This window comes from Drosophila novamexicana, unplaced genomic scaffold (genome assembly GCF_003285875.2).
Source record: "Drosophila novamexicana strain 15010-1031.04,08,12 unplaced genomic scaffold, DnovRS2.1 tig00004555-arrow-pilon, whole genome shotgun sequence".
NCBI lineage: Eukaryota > Metazoa > Arthropoda > Insecta > Diptera > Drosophilidae > Drosophila > Drosophila novamexicana.
In genome coordinates this window covers 1,163,504-1,180,947 of record NW_020825052.1, presented here as the reverse complement: position 1 = coordinate 1,180,947, position 17,444 = coordinate 1,163,504, and positions in this window count along the sequence as shown.

Genomic DNA, 17,444 nt, shown 5'->3' with positions numbered 1-17,444 from the left:
CAGTATGTAAATATATCTGGACAATATACTAATGCTATGCTATACACTAATTGTTCGATCTGAAAATGAATGTAAGAATTTATGAAAATGGGTGAAGAAAGCATTTCTGATTTGAAGAAGTATATATATTCTTGTGCTGGACTATAAGCTGAGCCGATCTAGACACATACATATGTCCGTTTTTTGGTTTGTTGTTAATTAATTTTTCGATTTTGGCGACTTTAAAAGCTAGAGATTGACATTGAGAAATTGAAATTGAAATATCGCTTTTCTAGGTTCGACTTTCAGTTCGTATAGTAAAGAAGAGGTTAAGATACTTTTTATGGTGTTCCAGAAAATGTAAAAAAATCATCGTTAAAAGAATATACTCACCAAATCCAGATGGATCGCATCATACAGTTGTAAGACTAAAAGCTTTTCGTGCGCATTGCCTAAGCATATGTAAGATTAGGAATATATATTATTTAGCATGATGAATCTTATTCTTAGTGGCAAACTTATATGCTTGGCATTATGTCTTTTTACTTTGCAACATGCCAGCTTCGGAACGAAAGGGCGGGTGTGAGGTGCACGTTTTATTTGTTTGTTGTCACATAACGACGCTTGGCGGCAGCGAGGCACGTGCCACGTGCCATATTGTTCTTCCTGCTGCCTTTCGGCTATGTAATGGTTGGGTGTTAACACAAAGTTTGTGTGTCTGATTCGATATATTTGGGCAGGCGGACCGGTCCGCCCCCCGCCCCTCCAGCGCACAGTCGCAGATGCTGCAAATGATGAGTTGTGCCTAATTCATAACCACATCGAAAGGAATTAACTCGCAGCATGGAGCTGCCTCCAGAGAAGGCCACCTCTTTGGGGTGTCAGAAGGGTGGAATTGTTCTGTGTGTGTGTCTGTGTTAAAATCAAGTCGCTTCAACACGTGTCTTAATTCGTTTGGGTGAGATTTTTACAAGCAGGCAAAGGGGTTTCAAAACTGAAATTAATTTTGCTACCGACGAGAACTGTCATCAATCGATTGGCTGGAAAGTCAAGAATTGTAGAATTTGTATAATCAAACAAGCAAATTGCGAAAAGTTGACCAACTGGATAAAGCGACAGACAAAAGAGTTGGAGACTTGAATAATTTAAGTCAAGCAATTAAGGAAAAAATGAAAATTGTTAAAGATCATATAAAATTGCCAAAAACAAAGTAGACCAGCTTTCAACCGACTTCCGAATCTAATTCTTAAATTAATCATAACTTAATCTCATTAAAAAATAAATAACTTTTACAAAAATAGGTTATCTTAAGAAAGAACGCCTGTAAAGGAAGATCCTGCACCAAAGCATAAATAACTTTGGACCCAAGCATTCAATTTTTCTAACCAAATTCGATAGATGCAAATTTTGGGTAGAGATCAAATTTAGCCCGCATTTTGTGTGTGAAAATATATGAAAATTGCAATATTTTCATTACAACGGGCAAATGTAACTTAAAAATGAAATTACTTAATTAATAATTTAAAAATATATGACAAGCAATAGTTTGAGCTAAAAGAAAAGCGAGGTGCTGGTTCAAATCATGCACCGAAAAGAGAGACTATTTGCCTATGAGTTTGCAGCATTGCTCAATAATCTCGAGTAGGCTTTATATAGAGATATGGCCCCGTTTTGATTGTTGACCAGGAATATATTTATATGCAAGCCTTTGATGCATATTGTTCAATCAGGCAAAAGATAAAAGTTGAGCATCCGATCGATTGTTATGGTTCTGTGAGCCATGTATAGAACATACATTTCATTTTCGCTGTTGTAAACTTTGATGTTGGAGTGCAAACAACCTTATGTAGGTGAAAGAACATCGGATGTGGCTGTGTTTGTCACCAGGGGGTCCGATGCTTGTTGCCTGCTTGCCCAGATATGCATTCGTATGGCACCAAGCCATCACCATCAACGATATTCAAGTAATCCCTTGTTTGTTTCTTTGTCTGCATATATTGTTGTTAAACAATCCCAGCATAACCACAATGACAGGGCACTTGGACATAAGACAACAGACCATCATCAGCAGCAGCAGCAGCAGCGGCTGCGGCAGCAGAGTTCATGGTAGAAACTAGTTAGTCAGATCGGCGCAAGTAAGCAATTTCACAAATAAGAACATATTCCCTCTGTTCCAAGCACGACAGCAGGATAAGATAAGAACAAAACTCCGCCAGCGCCTGCTGTGCAGGTCAGACACAGTTTGCGCAGTATGACGTAGTTTTTTTTTTTGATTTTTTTGCATTTTGGGCTTCGGCTTTGGCGGCTCACACCAATCTGGAGGAGCTGCTGCTGCACAATCATAAATTATTATGCCCCTTACCAAAAAAAAAAAAAAAACAGTAACTCACCGAGGTTTAAATCTTCAAATATCAATTCACAAACAAGCGCAATCAATTGTACTCCTAGCAAATATGTAAGTATTATTCCTAATTCACATTGTACAACGTGAAGTAACTTGCAAATAAGTAACTTCCAGTTAAATCATGGAAATCGATATCGTCGTATACATATCTTTAAACAGTCAGCCCAAAATGATTTCTCTAGTAAATATGTTTATCATGTCCCCAATTCACATTGTAAAACTTGAACTAGCTTGTAAAAACCTTCCGGTTAATCATGGATCTAAGTCACAAAGAAATGTATGCTCTCGAATATATATTCTTAAGCAGTCAGAGTAAATGATATCCCTAGTGGATATGTCCATTAAGCCCATATTTCCCTAAATCACATTGTAGAACTTGAACTAACTTGCAAGGAATTAGCTTCCAGTTAAGTCTCGATAGTAAGTAAAATAATACGCAACCGTGCGAATCTTTGAATATCTATCTTCTCAAGCAGTCGAAGCACTCTATGTGCACATAACCCAGTTTCAGTTTGGTAGAACATGAACTTACTTGTAAATAAGTATCCTCCGGCTAAGTCCTCATGTGCCCAGATACAGTTGGGATATCGCACCTATAGAAAACAAACAAAAATAAGAAATATGCAAATTTGTGTACGTTGGAACAATGGACTAACCGTTTAAGTAATTGAATCTCTATTTTCTTCTGTTTACATTTGCAGCATCGTCGTCGCCCGGCTCGGCCACTTTGGCTAAGAACACAATGAAGCTGAGTGGAAATCCCCTATTCTACTCACTTTGGCATGTCCTGGGACACCGCAATTGAGCATTTGGCTGGCACATTAAGAGCACGGATCGGGGTGGAACGGCCAAATAACCATAAATGTGTGGAGTGGAGTGGAGTGACAAAGAGTGGGCGTTGCTCTTCAATCCAATTTTAGGATTTGATTCCATTTAGGATTGCATTGAAGGATTAGGAATAGGCGAAAAAAGGTCTTCGAAAGCCAATAATGGTATGCAGGCGATTTTATTTCCCTCTTGCGCACATTAAACTTAAAAAGGATTTACTGTAGTCGAAATTAATGATGTTTTCTCTCATTACATTTACATTAGATTATTTTATAATTTAATGCTTGTACATTAACTTGAACAAATGCGAACACATGTTTGTTAACCATTTAATAGCGGAAACAATTTTATGTGACTAACAAAACTTGTTTTCAGCACTTCCGACCAAGATAGTTAATTCATAGCTGCTGCAGTACAAACGGGTTTTAACAAATCGTTCATATCGTATTACTTTTATATTGAAAAACCCAACTGTTTTTTGTTAACACTTTTGCAATTACACTAGGCAGCAAGTTATACATTTATGTCAATTATCTATCATACAAAAATCAATATGATACCAAGAAAGCCGTGAGTGCTCGACTCGAAGATATCCTGTACACAGCCCCAATAAGGCCGACACATACCTATGCAATGACTGTGGTGCATCTTCCATCTGTTCAATATTTTGAAAAGCTTTTCGTTCTATTTTGTTGTAAACTGTTCTGATTTTATTGTCTGCTTAAACAAAAACTTCAGTGCTTAACAAGGGCAAGGTTGTAGCTCTAAAAATGTGGGTAAATATTGGAAAAAAGAATAGAAAAAGAAAAAAAAACATTTATAGCCAGAGGAAACTCTGAACTTTTTCTATTCTGTGTTGAATGAGTGCAGAAAATAAACGGGGACTGTTACGATACAAATTCCTCTAAATTGAAATAAATTAACCGATTTTTAATACGGATTTCTTTAAGAACATCCTGCATTTGACACCTCTATATCTATTCCTCGCGACCAACTAACTATATTCAACGTATATCGAAAAAGTTAACTCTCTTAATTGGAATTGTCATCCATTATGAGAAGACAGTGTAAAATCCCCTGCGGACTGCTGAGCTGCTCGCTTGCTGGGCTGTCAGAGCCTGGTGAATTGGGGTGTTTTTAATGGGTCAATTGAAGTGCTTAAAAATGCAAGTTACTTTGCAAAGAAACACGCTTTAGTCTTATAGAGAGTCTATGAGCCTGTATTGAGCCAGGCAACAAGGCTTGCGGCTATCTTATGTACGGCATAGACGAGGTCCTTTCCCCAATTAAATGGCTCTGGTATTTGTTTACTGGCAGGATTGGGCTTTCTTTGCTGCTGTGATATCCCATTCGCTGGCAGCATTCGGAGTTTCACGAGTTAATGCGATAAATTTGCATATTTTGATTGTGTTGCGGTCAACAATGGGTTGCTTTCTGAATTAATGGGATTTTGCAGGCTTATGCAAAATCCGCCAAATATTTTACAATTTTAATTAAATTATCCCGAGCTTTTAACACTACCAAGCTGCGAATACACATTATGTACACGCAGCACAGTAAATTGTACATAGGCATCATGTACATCAGTTATCTGTATATATATGCAATATATATGGAGGATTTATCTATTGCTTTATTTGTCAACTGCAAGTGAAAAGGACAGCAGCATCGGCAGCTCCGATTTTACTCCTTGCAGCTGCTGCCGCAGGACCTGCCTCTAGCAAACCGCAACACGCATCTCGCAAATTCAATTTCAATATGGAAATTTCTGATGGGCATACCCACGCATACGCCTCTCCTGTTTTAATGAGGCTGCAGTCGGTATCGCTCCTGCAGCCTGCAGCATGCAGTTTAACGATATGCGAGCTCTTAACCCCTCCACTGCACTCCCAACCGGAATGCCCGAGGGTATTGGGGGTATTGTTTGCGTTTGTGGTAGTGTCGACACGTGTTTTCATATTCCAGGCAACTGTCACAAAATGCTCCCACTATATATTTATACAATAGAGTACCCGAACATGAGATACAACTATTGCAGAGCTTGTGCTGTTTTGTTTAGCTCATTATGTTTCTAATAGATGCGCATCTAACACAGGATTAACAGGCTGTGCGTGTTATTGGAAGTAAATCATGATATGTTTTCGTAAATGAAACTTAACTATTAAAACAATTGCTATTCAAATTTGCTCTAGCCATTGTCATATTAATTGCGTAAAGCCTGTACAAGAGGGATAGAAATGTATAGAGTCAGCTTAAAGAGAAGTTTAAAACTTGGATAAATTCAAACGAAAACTCACCTCAAGGAATGCCGTTCAACACTTAAGCTCATGAGAATCACATAGAAAGGCGATTTTAAAACGGGAAATGGATTGTGTTGAGGGAGAGTGAAAAAGTACTTGAAATAAATTTGGTTATTTCTAAAAGTATCATTGAAAGGATACGTAAAATGGAACCGCACAAAGAATAGGAGTTTATCAATATCGATTCCTATTTCTTGTTCCCACCTGGAAGTATTTTATTCACCACTGTGTGAGAGATTCGAACGATTTTTGGCATCGATAAGAAAATCAACCCCTTACAAAACCAAATACATCATGTATGTTTGTACGTTAACACGGGGCCTTTCAGGAATTGATGCGTGCGTGTGTCGAAGGATTCGAGCAGGGGTAATCAGTCATATTATAATTTTGATTATCCCACAGCAAGTCAAACCGTCACGAAATCCCTTTTAAGCAACGCAAAATATTAGCAACATCATTATTGTATTCGATGTTAACAGGAAAATTCGCTTTGTGGTAATTCAATTTTGGGGGTGGTTCAGCAAAATAACATACAATAATAAAATAACATGTGACCAAGCCACAGTGGAAAATTGTAGAGGCAAACGTAAGAAAAGATACAATTTCTATTAGATATACCAGAAGTTGAAATAGTTGAAATAATTTAATTTACGACCAGACAAATGGATCATTATCGAATATTAAGTTGTTTAATATATTAGTATACTAATATTAAATATATTATATTATAAATAAATAAATAAATAAAAGAAAAAAGCTAAATAATTACTTGTCATTCATTCGAATTGTTGGGCCTGGCGGCATAGAAATATGCTTAGCCTGGGTTTTCCGGGCAGGCGAATCTTAAATGAAGATAAATGCTGACCGTAAATATTTTGACTTCTTTCATACGAGCAGGCAAGAGAACTAAAGGACAATGCAGAAGAGAAAAGAAAAAGAACACCTCGAACAATATTTCGCCACCGCTCAATTCCTATTCCAATTCCAATTCCATTTCCATCCCTCAATAGCTCATCCGATGGAATGATAGCACTTCAAATAACATCATGGCTAGATTAGGGGTTTCCGTTCCCAAAGCGCATAGACAATGCTCGAAATTAAATGACAGCAAAAAGGTCATCCTATTCAATCGAGGACCATTGCTCGTGCCGGGTAGCTCGATATTTATTTATTATTATAGTGCGAAACGCATGTGACTGCCGCCCAGATGAACAGGAGGAGATGTGCCACTGAAGCGGGAAATGGGTTCAGAGTAGTACGCCAATCGCAGTGCCGGACAATATGCCAAGTGATAAATGACTTGGGTATTATTCTTGTATTCGTTTTAATACAGTTTGGCGGGCACACTGGGCTGCCAGTATGGGGATTTATACAACAAAAACCAACAACAATAAGCGCTCTGTGTGTTTTCTGCCATATCGATGGACATAAAGGATATTGTGGCAATTTCGACAGGAAAACAAGAGTTTGTGTTCAGGACCACAGCGGTAGCTGCAAACAGCAGACGCATCACCAAAACTACAGGATGTGCTCTTACTCTTACTCTTTAATGGCGACGGGTGGTCTGTCTTGGTTCCTGGCAAGTAATGATAAATGTATTTATTTCCTTTGCCTAATATGTCACATATCATAATGGAAAGTATTCTCCGCCATTCGAATTGCTTGCGTATAAATGTTATTACAGCTCTTAGAATTTTATATAATTTTTCAAATTAATTTAAATCGGAATATACCTGCTTACTACTTACTAACAAGTTATTCACCATTAGAATATCGTATTAACTGAATATTTATTTGTTAATTATATATAAATCGCAATTTAGCTATATATAAATATTTAACATACATATAAATTGTGGAAATCAAAGTCTATTAGTATTTTCCAGACACAGTTTTTGGGGTTGCTTTTGCTTTGAAATATGTCAACTGAAAATTAAAGTACTTTTTGTTGTATCCAGTAGCTGCATAAATGGGTTAGCATAGGGTATATAGGTGCAAATCTCACAGAGATGAAAATGTCTAACCCTTTTTTTCTGGAGCAGCATCAAGAAACAATCATTTACTATTCATATTAAGAATCTTGATGTTTATATAAGTTATTCCATATGGTAAATACATATCGAAATGTGGCTACGAGCTACGAGGTATCTGCTAGTCAAACTTTATCTTACTTTGGGCCAAACAGATCGAAATTAAAACAAAACCTTGATATATAAGTTATTCCAATATTAAAATCAAAATGAAAATTATTATAGCAAACCCAAAAGTTAGAACGAAGTGTGTGGCTTAAATCAGCTACGTGGTATCTTCAAGTCACACCCTTTCTTGCTTCGGGCAAAACTGATAAATATATAAAACTTGATATAGTAATTATTCCAAATTGAATTCAAAATGAATTACCATATAAACCACACAAATTTAAGAAGTGTGTCGAGTGTCAGCTACGTGGTATCTGCTAGACTAACCTCTTCTTAGTTCCGGCAAAGCGCCAGGCATGAGATATTCATGCATAAGTACATTTCCATTTCTTAAGCAATAAACGGCTGTTGCCAAAGGAAAAATGCTATAAATTTGGAACAGCCGGCGTCGTTTTAAAACGAATTTGAAAGTTTTATTGTATTAAATGCGACGAGTGTTTGTGACGTGGGTGGCGCATTTAACCCTTAATATATAAATATTGCCGACACATTATTAAAACATAAAAAGCGTCAATAATCATTTCAGATTTCTGATTTCGAAGCTATTTATTTTCAAAAGGCTTTTTGCGCTTTTTAAGCCTCCAACCTTGTCCCAATTGGCGCCGCACTTTTTGCTTTTGGCCAACAATATTTGAAACACTTTCAGTGGGGTAAAGAGGGGCGGGGAGGCTTTGTGTGGGAGGGGGAGGCGTGTTATGATTTTATTGATGGTGGCTGTGAGCGGCGGTTGGCACTTTACACATTTGTAGCAGATTGTTTCTATTTTAACATTTCCCCAGAAGCGAAACGACAACCGTCCTGACAATCCTTTACACATCTGTACACGCTCACCTATGCCTGTGTGTGTGTGTGTGTGCGAGTGTGTGTGTGAAATTGTATGAATGCGTTTCATATAGTTTGAAATCATGAATAGACACCTCTCCCCCTTTCCTGGCAATATGTGGGCGTAACGCAGGGTAAGTTTGCCACTTTCGCTACAGAAATCGATGTATAACAGCATTAAAAGCATAAAGTTAGAAAACATAATTTATTATATCAGCAACACGTGCTAACTGAATGTATACAATCAGAAATACACAAAGAAAAAGGGACACATTGTAAGTCTTTTATGTATTGATAGATATTTTATAAATTTAACACCAAAAGTGTGCAAAATGAAAAATGTACTACACGAATGTGAGTCCAAGCGTGGAGTAGAGGCAACTCGAATCGGATTAAAATCGGCTTGTAAGTGAGCTTCTAAGTAAGTCAGTCATTAAGAAGGAAGCGGGTTCGAGTCCCAGGCGACAGTATATACCTTGCTTGCAACTAATGTATCTTGATAAGGTCAAGAGTAACTTAGCCCTGAACGTTTCTCAAAGTAAACAAATGCCAGCAAGTAAAAAATGTACATAAAATTAAACCTGTTGTTAAAAATGTGGAAAATATATCAAATATATAGAATTTGATTTGGATTGTCTGCAGCGCGACTTTTATAACTCGGGTGTCAGCGGCTCGCTGACAATAAAAGCTTGGGAAAAACAAATTCCAGGAATATGTTCCGGAATTCGGTGTTAAACAACAGCGAACAATCGCCAATAGTCAACAGACTCGGATTGCGGCGACATCGGCATACAACAGGAAATCGGATCTGACCAGACTGAACTGTAAACAGACACGTGGTTGGCCCCGGCGTATAGCCGCTGTCACAGCAATTTTTATACCGCCAGCAATATTATCTAGTCAGCGAAATATGTCAGCTATTCCCTGCGTTATACATTGTATGCACTTGATTATGCACCTGCTTAACTTAATCAAGTAAATAATAAATTACTAACAAATTATTGCAAATGAATAAAGCGATACAAATTACAGAGCGTAAACTCGTTGCCTTTAAATTTATAATTATTGATGTATGTATATTTATATAAATGGGAATATGCACCTTCTTCAAAATTGAAATACACACGCATGGAAATTTTTAAGCAGGAGGGAGGCAGATCTTCTTAAGTTCACATCTGCATAAGATAAAGCTAAACAACACACACATCTTCATACATACATAGAAACATACATATATACATACATGCATACATACATACATACATACATACATACATACATACATACATACATACATACAAACACACATACAAACATACATACATACATACATACATACAAACATACATACATACATACATACATACATACATACATTCATACATACATACATACATACATGCATACATACATACATGCATACATACATACATACATACATACATACATACATACATCATACATACATACATACATACATACATACATACATACATACATACATACATACATATATACATACATCATACATACATACATATGTACATACACAAAAAAAGTGAATAACACGAACAACACAATTCAATAATACGCATAGCACTTAGAAGAAAGTCATGAAAACCCACTGGGCTTACTTAAAATTATGAGAATCGCAGAGTAGGGCGTTAGCTATAAGTGCTTTATATTTGAATTTTCAGCGCAGCGAAGGCGTTTGCTTTTGGTATCAAAAACATACAGACATACTTGAACACATGCATACACAAACTCTTACATACATGCATACACACATACGTACATATATATGTATATGTATATGTATACATATATATACACAAAATATTTCACTCAATCGTTTTGCGTGCAATTTTCGCAGGTGTCTTGTCTTTGTATGAGTTTGTTTTTAAACCATTTATCAATAAACAAATAAATAAATAGGTATAGCTTAAATAAGAAACATGCGATGCAAGAGTCTTAAAGAGAGAGCCATTAAATTTGCGACTTAAGTAATAGACATAATACTTATGCATAAACAATGCTTTATTTGATAAAATATGGCTGAAGGCCTTGTCAATATTTACGTACATGCGCTTTCGACCACGTCAAAGATTTGGCAAAGTCAACTTGGCCTAAACAAATGAAGTGCAGACTAAGTGGGCAATTATGTTCGGAATTTTGAAGTATCATAATAAAGTGGTTGGACTATGAGGACTCTAAATAGAAATAATGTGAAATACATTAATAGTTAGTTAATATTGTTGTTATAGTTAAATGGACAACATTTACAATTTCTTCTTCAGCTCGTCTCAAGGGCTTGCGTTCCTTCTCATAAAGAGTCCGCTTATGGCCAAATAGAACTAATTGTAGCACATTGATTGTGAAATACAAAGTTAATAAAATACACACATGAGTGAAGGAGAAAAAAAAATGTTGCTCATGTATATTATCACAATAATCGTTGACAAATGTCGAATAAGAATCTCCGGCAGAAGGAAATAATCTAGTTCCCTGACAAGGGACATCATTACATTTCATTTGGTCCAGTTTGACAATCGTCCCCGAAGGTTCCACGGTCGGAAGCGATCAATTAGTGCGGACGACTGGCCATCGTTTAAAATGTAAAGCACGTACGGCCTGTGTGTTCTGACAGTCGATGTTCATTCCTGGCCAGAGTCCTTAGGTCCAGCGCATATGAATTCATAATAATAATTCGAAAACACAAAAACAACTGGTTTTCTTTTTCCTTTTTCTTTTTTATGATCAACATTTTTGGCCTTCATAAATATAAAGTCATCAGAAAATATGACAGTTTTATGTTCATTTCGTTGCGGTAAATGTTTTCGGCGACAAAAGACATGGTTCTGAATTCATCATTGTTAACATATTGTACCGGGTGCCCTTAAATGGAGCTGTTGCCGCACTATAGTTCAAATTTAAAGCCCAACCGAATATCCCGTGCCATCAAATTCTGTTTGAAAGCATGTTAGATGGCTTTTTAGTCAGCTACTCACGCTCAAGAGACAGCTTGATTTGTGTGTAGCTTCACATTTTTGAAGTAACTTCTTTAAAATACATTAAGAACTTAAAATTGAACCCTATTTATGTGTAAAAAGTGCACTCAACCGGCCTGGCTGTCTCACTTTGCTCTTTTCGTTGCTTGGCGCCTGTAATTCTCAACCTGTTAAAGATGGCAATTCATGAAGTCGTTACCAAGTCTGCTGTTGATAACACCAGAATATTCTTGATGATTCGTTATTGTTTGTATTTAGTTAACTTATGACTCATTAGAGACCAAATAGTAGATAATACCTTCTGGCTAAACTAAGCAGATGATATAAATACATAGATAGTCGTTGTTTATTATGGACATAAATTCCATTATTGTCTCGGAAAGAATTCAATAGAAGGCAATCAACTCACAATGAAAATGATGGCCAGATTCGGTTACAAAATATATGATTATTTGTTTGTGAAGTCGTAAAAAAAACTGCACCAAGTGCAGTTTGTATCATGATTTTAATTATACAGCAATTTGATGTGGAATAAATTAGTGGGTCTGGACGCGATTCCCCTTGTTCACAACTTCCAAATACGCTTGAAAATAAAGACGTTCTGTTTTTTTCATCTAATGGGCGCCCTCTTGGGTTCCAATGCGCTCAATAATTTTCCACAATTTCAGCTGTCAGTCGAGGTGTCAAATCGCAGCTACTCATGCTGAGCTGCTGCTCGCCTCGACTCGCCTCGCCTCGACTCGGATCGGATCTGGCTCGGGCTCGGGCTCGCAGGCATCTCGCGTCCCGCCCCTCCGGTAATTTAAATTAAGCATCTGACGCACACCTCTGCATAGTATACTGACAGACAACGCGATGATATGGGTAAGCAGCCACTTAACGATGCCGACTCTCTGTCTATATCGTCATCTCATGTGGCGCGATCACTGTCAACAATCCCGAATCCCTAGGTGGAATCAACATATATACCATACCATATACATAGCGGCATGTACCACTCATTATGCTGCATGTTGCGTGAAAATGTATTTGCGCTGTTTGGCCAATGTCTAAAACACCATCATCATCATCATATTGATTTAGGATTTCTAAATATGTTAAACGAAATGCATAAAATGTGTTGTTGGAACATTTTTGACTTCTTGAGGCACATATGCAGCTCATCAAATAAATTGCACATTTAAAGCGAAATACACGAATTGCAACACATGGCTGGATGGAAATAAATAAGAGAATATCACGGGCTGAGCCCATTTTGGCACAGTGCTGTGCAGAAATGCATACACATTTAATTGGAATGATTTTTGTTTTGTTTTTGGTTTTTTGATTCGGTGCCTCGATTATTTAAAACTTTTCAATTTAAACAAACGGGCAAGCATTATATTTAACAATGATTGGTTGCTGCTTAATTTTGTTGCTGTTGCCGTTGCCGTTGTTGTTGTTGTTTTTGTTTTTGTTTCTTTTCAAGTGCTGCCAGTGGGAACACACAAACTGACACAATCACGACATGCAATAAGAAACATCCCAAGTGTCTTATCTGGCCACAGAGATCGCGCTTGCCGTTGCATTGCTGCCAGCGTGTTGTGCACACACACACACACACACACCCAGGTACTCACGTAAGTAGAGAGGTGCGAGTGTGGGCACCCTCCCGACAACAAACGCTTCACCCACATGTGAATGGCTTATTGATTCACATGTTCAAGTTGTTGTTCAAGACGATCTGATGCACTCCACTTACCACGGCCACGATTTGGCCAGACTCTGATGGCCAGCTCTTGTACATATTGTTGCGGTACTTCCACATTGCATTTCGACCAATTATATTGTCTCTGAGGCTAGGTCTAAATTTGAAATCCACTTCCTTAAGCTACCTCTTCTAGTGGTTGCAAAGGATCTTCTGTTGAAACGTTTCAGCTGTTTCGGTTCTCGATTCAAATCAATGCCTCGGTTTAAGCTTCAATTCGTGAACTAGGCTTAACACACCTGTAAGCCAGGCTTTGGTTCTCTCTGTTCTCTATCTACTCGACTCAATGTTTGATATATATAAAGTGGAGTTCGGGATCTTGAGGAACTTAGCCGGAAATATTTCCTTACTCAACATAGTTTGGATCCCATTTCCCTGCGCGCTGCCATCTCAATCATCTGTCAACACGGATGCAATAATCATCGTAGCCTTCATGAGTATACTCGAACATTACTTCAGGCAAATATTAATATTTTATTTTTTAGTTCGCCCTCATCTTTACAGCGAGTACCTACTCATGCAGTTGAATATCTTTTGATCTTTTAATTTGCTGCATAAACACAATTTAAATCAAAGGCCGACCGCCGATGTGTTCCGAATAACGTGCCCCACGTGTCAAAATGTGTACGTAATAAGTAAGTATGTGCGATGCGTAATTTTGTTGAAAGGATGCATCAACACGATCTTGTCAGAGTGTATTATTTATGTCTATATCTGCAAGTGCTCTCTTGATACTGACTTAATCGTCAAGTCGAGACTTTAATGGGGCCTATTTTATCTTACGAAAGTATATTTTATAAATATTATTTCTTTTTAATATTATTCTTAGTTTTGGATAATTATTACAGTACATTTTCGGTGGCAACTAAGTCTTTGATGAGACCCCAGCACCAACATGTGCTTTTCTGTTTGACTGTCAGACACTTAATAAAAGTTTGGCAAGACCTGAAAATGTAGCAAACCTTCCACTTGCAATTCGTTCCACTTGGCTAAACGCGGAAGTTGAACTTTGCATTTTTTTGCGCAACATACTCTTTTGAACTCGACTGAGAAATCATTTCTGTAACGGTCCCAGCATTGTCTGAAATCCCTTCCTTGGCTGTCTTAATAACATGTCATTATCGTCATATTTGTTTACCAAGTTCAGTCCACCTATATTTAATCAGCAATTTAACACACATCGGAACAGAAATGCAACCTACAAAATTATCATAATAATTATTATATAGTGTGTCTCTTAAAAGATAATAGCTTAAATTGAAAATCTGGCCAATGGGCTTAAAATTTTGAACATGTTTATGGGCCTAACAAATGTATATAACTACTGAAAATCTTGATTAGGTTTATTGTTTACAAGAAAATAGCTGAGAGAGAGGCAGAAAGGGAAAAAATAAGTTAGAAAGAGAGCAAAATAGCTTGAGAGAGAGAGAGAGAGTGCAAATGATAGAGAAGGAGGGAGAGCGAGAGCGAGTGAGGGGAGAGCAAATTAAAGGACTGAGCTAATTCTAACTTTATATTTCAAACACCACTTTTCTACCTAACACTAACAATTAAAGCCCGAAAGTCTGTTAGGCCTACTTGATTTTATGAGAATCGAGTAGGACAGCGTTAAGAAAATATAAGTTTTATTTTATCAGCAGCGCTGCGTCAAATAAGTTTGGCGATTGTATAAGGAAACACACATACATATAAATATATACATATGTCACATATATGCATACATATGCATGCAAAAATACATACTTATATATACACTTATGTACGTTTTGCGGGTGGAATGTTAAAAACTCCTTTTTAGAGTACATTGAAATCGCAAAAGGTAAACACTGTAAAATGCAGTTGCCAATCATTCAGTCAGTCAGTCAATCAGTCCGTCAGTCAGTCAGTCAATCAGTCTGGACAAACAGTTGTATATATATTAATACAGTTATCTCAGCAATATTCGATCGATTGGTTTGAGACAATCGACCTTTGCACATGGACACACAATTTGTTGTGCAATAGTACTTAGTTTGTCTTTTTTTGTTTTTGTTTTATGGCGTTGTTGGCATATTATTTGAATGTATTCGGAGTCAGAAATGTCATAGAAATATTGTGACAAAGTTATAAAAGCGGCTGCAGAGGTATCCCAATTGAACGATCCAGCTTAACTCGCAGACGACGTCTTATAGCAACAAAGGTGTTTTTTTCTTCATATATACTTATATTTTTTTTGTCAATCCCACACAAGCGGCGTAATCTGGTGTCTTGAATAAAAAACCAGTAGCTCAGAAGAAGAAGAATAAAAAGAACTCTCGAATATTAAGCTGACGTCTGTTTTTATGAAGTAAATTATTATTTCATGCGCCGAGCACTTTGTTGATTCTTGTCCCTCTTTGTAACTGCAGACAAAGGCCTAACATAAAATGTCGGCCGTGTATTGTCAGCGCCGTTAAAACTCTGTCGTCATTTGAAATTGGAACGGATAACGTTTGTCGGATTATGTCGATCGCAATATCGTCTGGTATTTTCAGTCCAATGATTTAATTATGTTGGTGGGGCGGCAAACGGACATCAACACAACTTTCTTTTATACAAATTATTCATTCTTAAATAGTTTAGGTAACCCCGGCAGCTTAACTGGAGTCAACTAATCGGTTTATAGTATTACTCCTATTGATTGGTCGGCGGCACAAAGACCTAAACAATGGATGCATTTACGAAAGCACTTTCGTTTCACGGAAAAGACGACACAAGTCTATCGGATCGCCGTCATCCTATACCCATTAAAATGTGTTGAAATGGAATGCTAATATTATACAAATATGCACTCTATATAAGTCTTTATATGATTATCAATAAGATATGATCGCGTATGTGGGTGAAATTTGAATGAACCTAAAAAGTTTGTTGTGCTAAGTATTGTTTTATAGTAAAGGACTTTCGACTAGACAACCTCTTATACTCTGAACCCAATGAAAATGGGTTAAGAGTATATTGGCTTTCTGCAAATGTAAGTAACAGGCAGTTCTCATAAGCGAGCCCAGAGGCATACCTAAAAACATACTTATACACATATAACATTAGAATCGAAGCATCGAAAAAGTTTCTGGTTCAGGCTATAGTAAAATGATTCTCTTTAAAAATACAAATATACCTATACAAATTTCAGCTTTATGAAAAAATAACTTTTATAAATGTCTATCTATGAGGAACATCCCATATAAGTAGGGTATGTCCAGGTCTCACTTATTAAAAACAATTTTTAAGAATTGTGATCTTCCTCGGGCAAACAGTATGTGGTTTCGACATCCATCCATATCAATAAAACATGTTACTCTGATGAATTGATACATGGATTCATAATGAATTGTTTTCATTATTGTCAAAACTACCGAGGATATTTGTATCTAAAATGTAACCTAGTTGCTCTAGTAATTATAGCTGCTTATTAAAAGAAAAACAATTTGATGGGTGCAGGGTATAAGAACTTTATCCACTAGCATATTGCTGTCATTCATAAGTAGCATGTCTTGTGCACAATCTGCTTTAGTTCTGTTTAGGTCTGCGAATGCACTTCCGGTCTGCGCTGCAGGAAAACACGTTTCGAGCAAAATGAAATTTTGCTTTTCAGCTTTTTCGCCAGTACACCAGCCACAACAAACGCTTTCGAATAACTTAAAGAGATCGTCTGCGCTGACATGAAGACAGCAGCGACAAGAGACAAGAGACCAAGGCCAATCAAGCCGTTGACTACTTGGTGAGTTGACATTGTTAGCGATTAACGATTATCAATTTGAGTTGCTTGACTCTCCACTGGACAGACTGCGATTAGTATTACCTTAATACCAATATCGATTTAAATTAATGAAACACTTTAAATCAATAAAATGGGCATGTGGTTATCAAGAGATTTAATAGAGGCCCATTGTTCAGATTATTAAGTCTTTGTCATTCAAAGTAAAGTTTGTTCGTTTTTCTTTTTTATATGTATCATTTTCATGTTTATTTTATTTTTTTTATTTATTATTTAGGTATTATAAGTATATACAGTTGCATTAAGTATATTACACTAAACACTAAAACTATGCGAGCTTACATACAAGTTTGTGCATAAAATACAGCAATTATTAAATATATATATATATGTATATATATATATATATATTTATGTATATA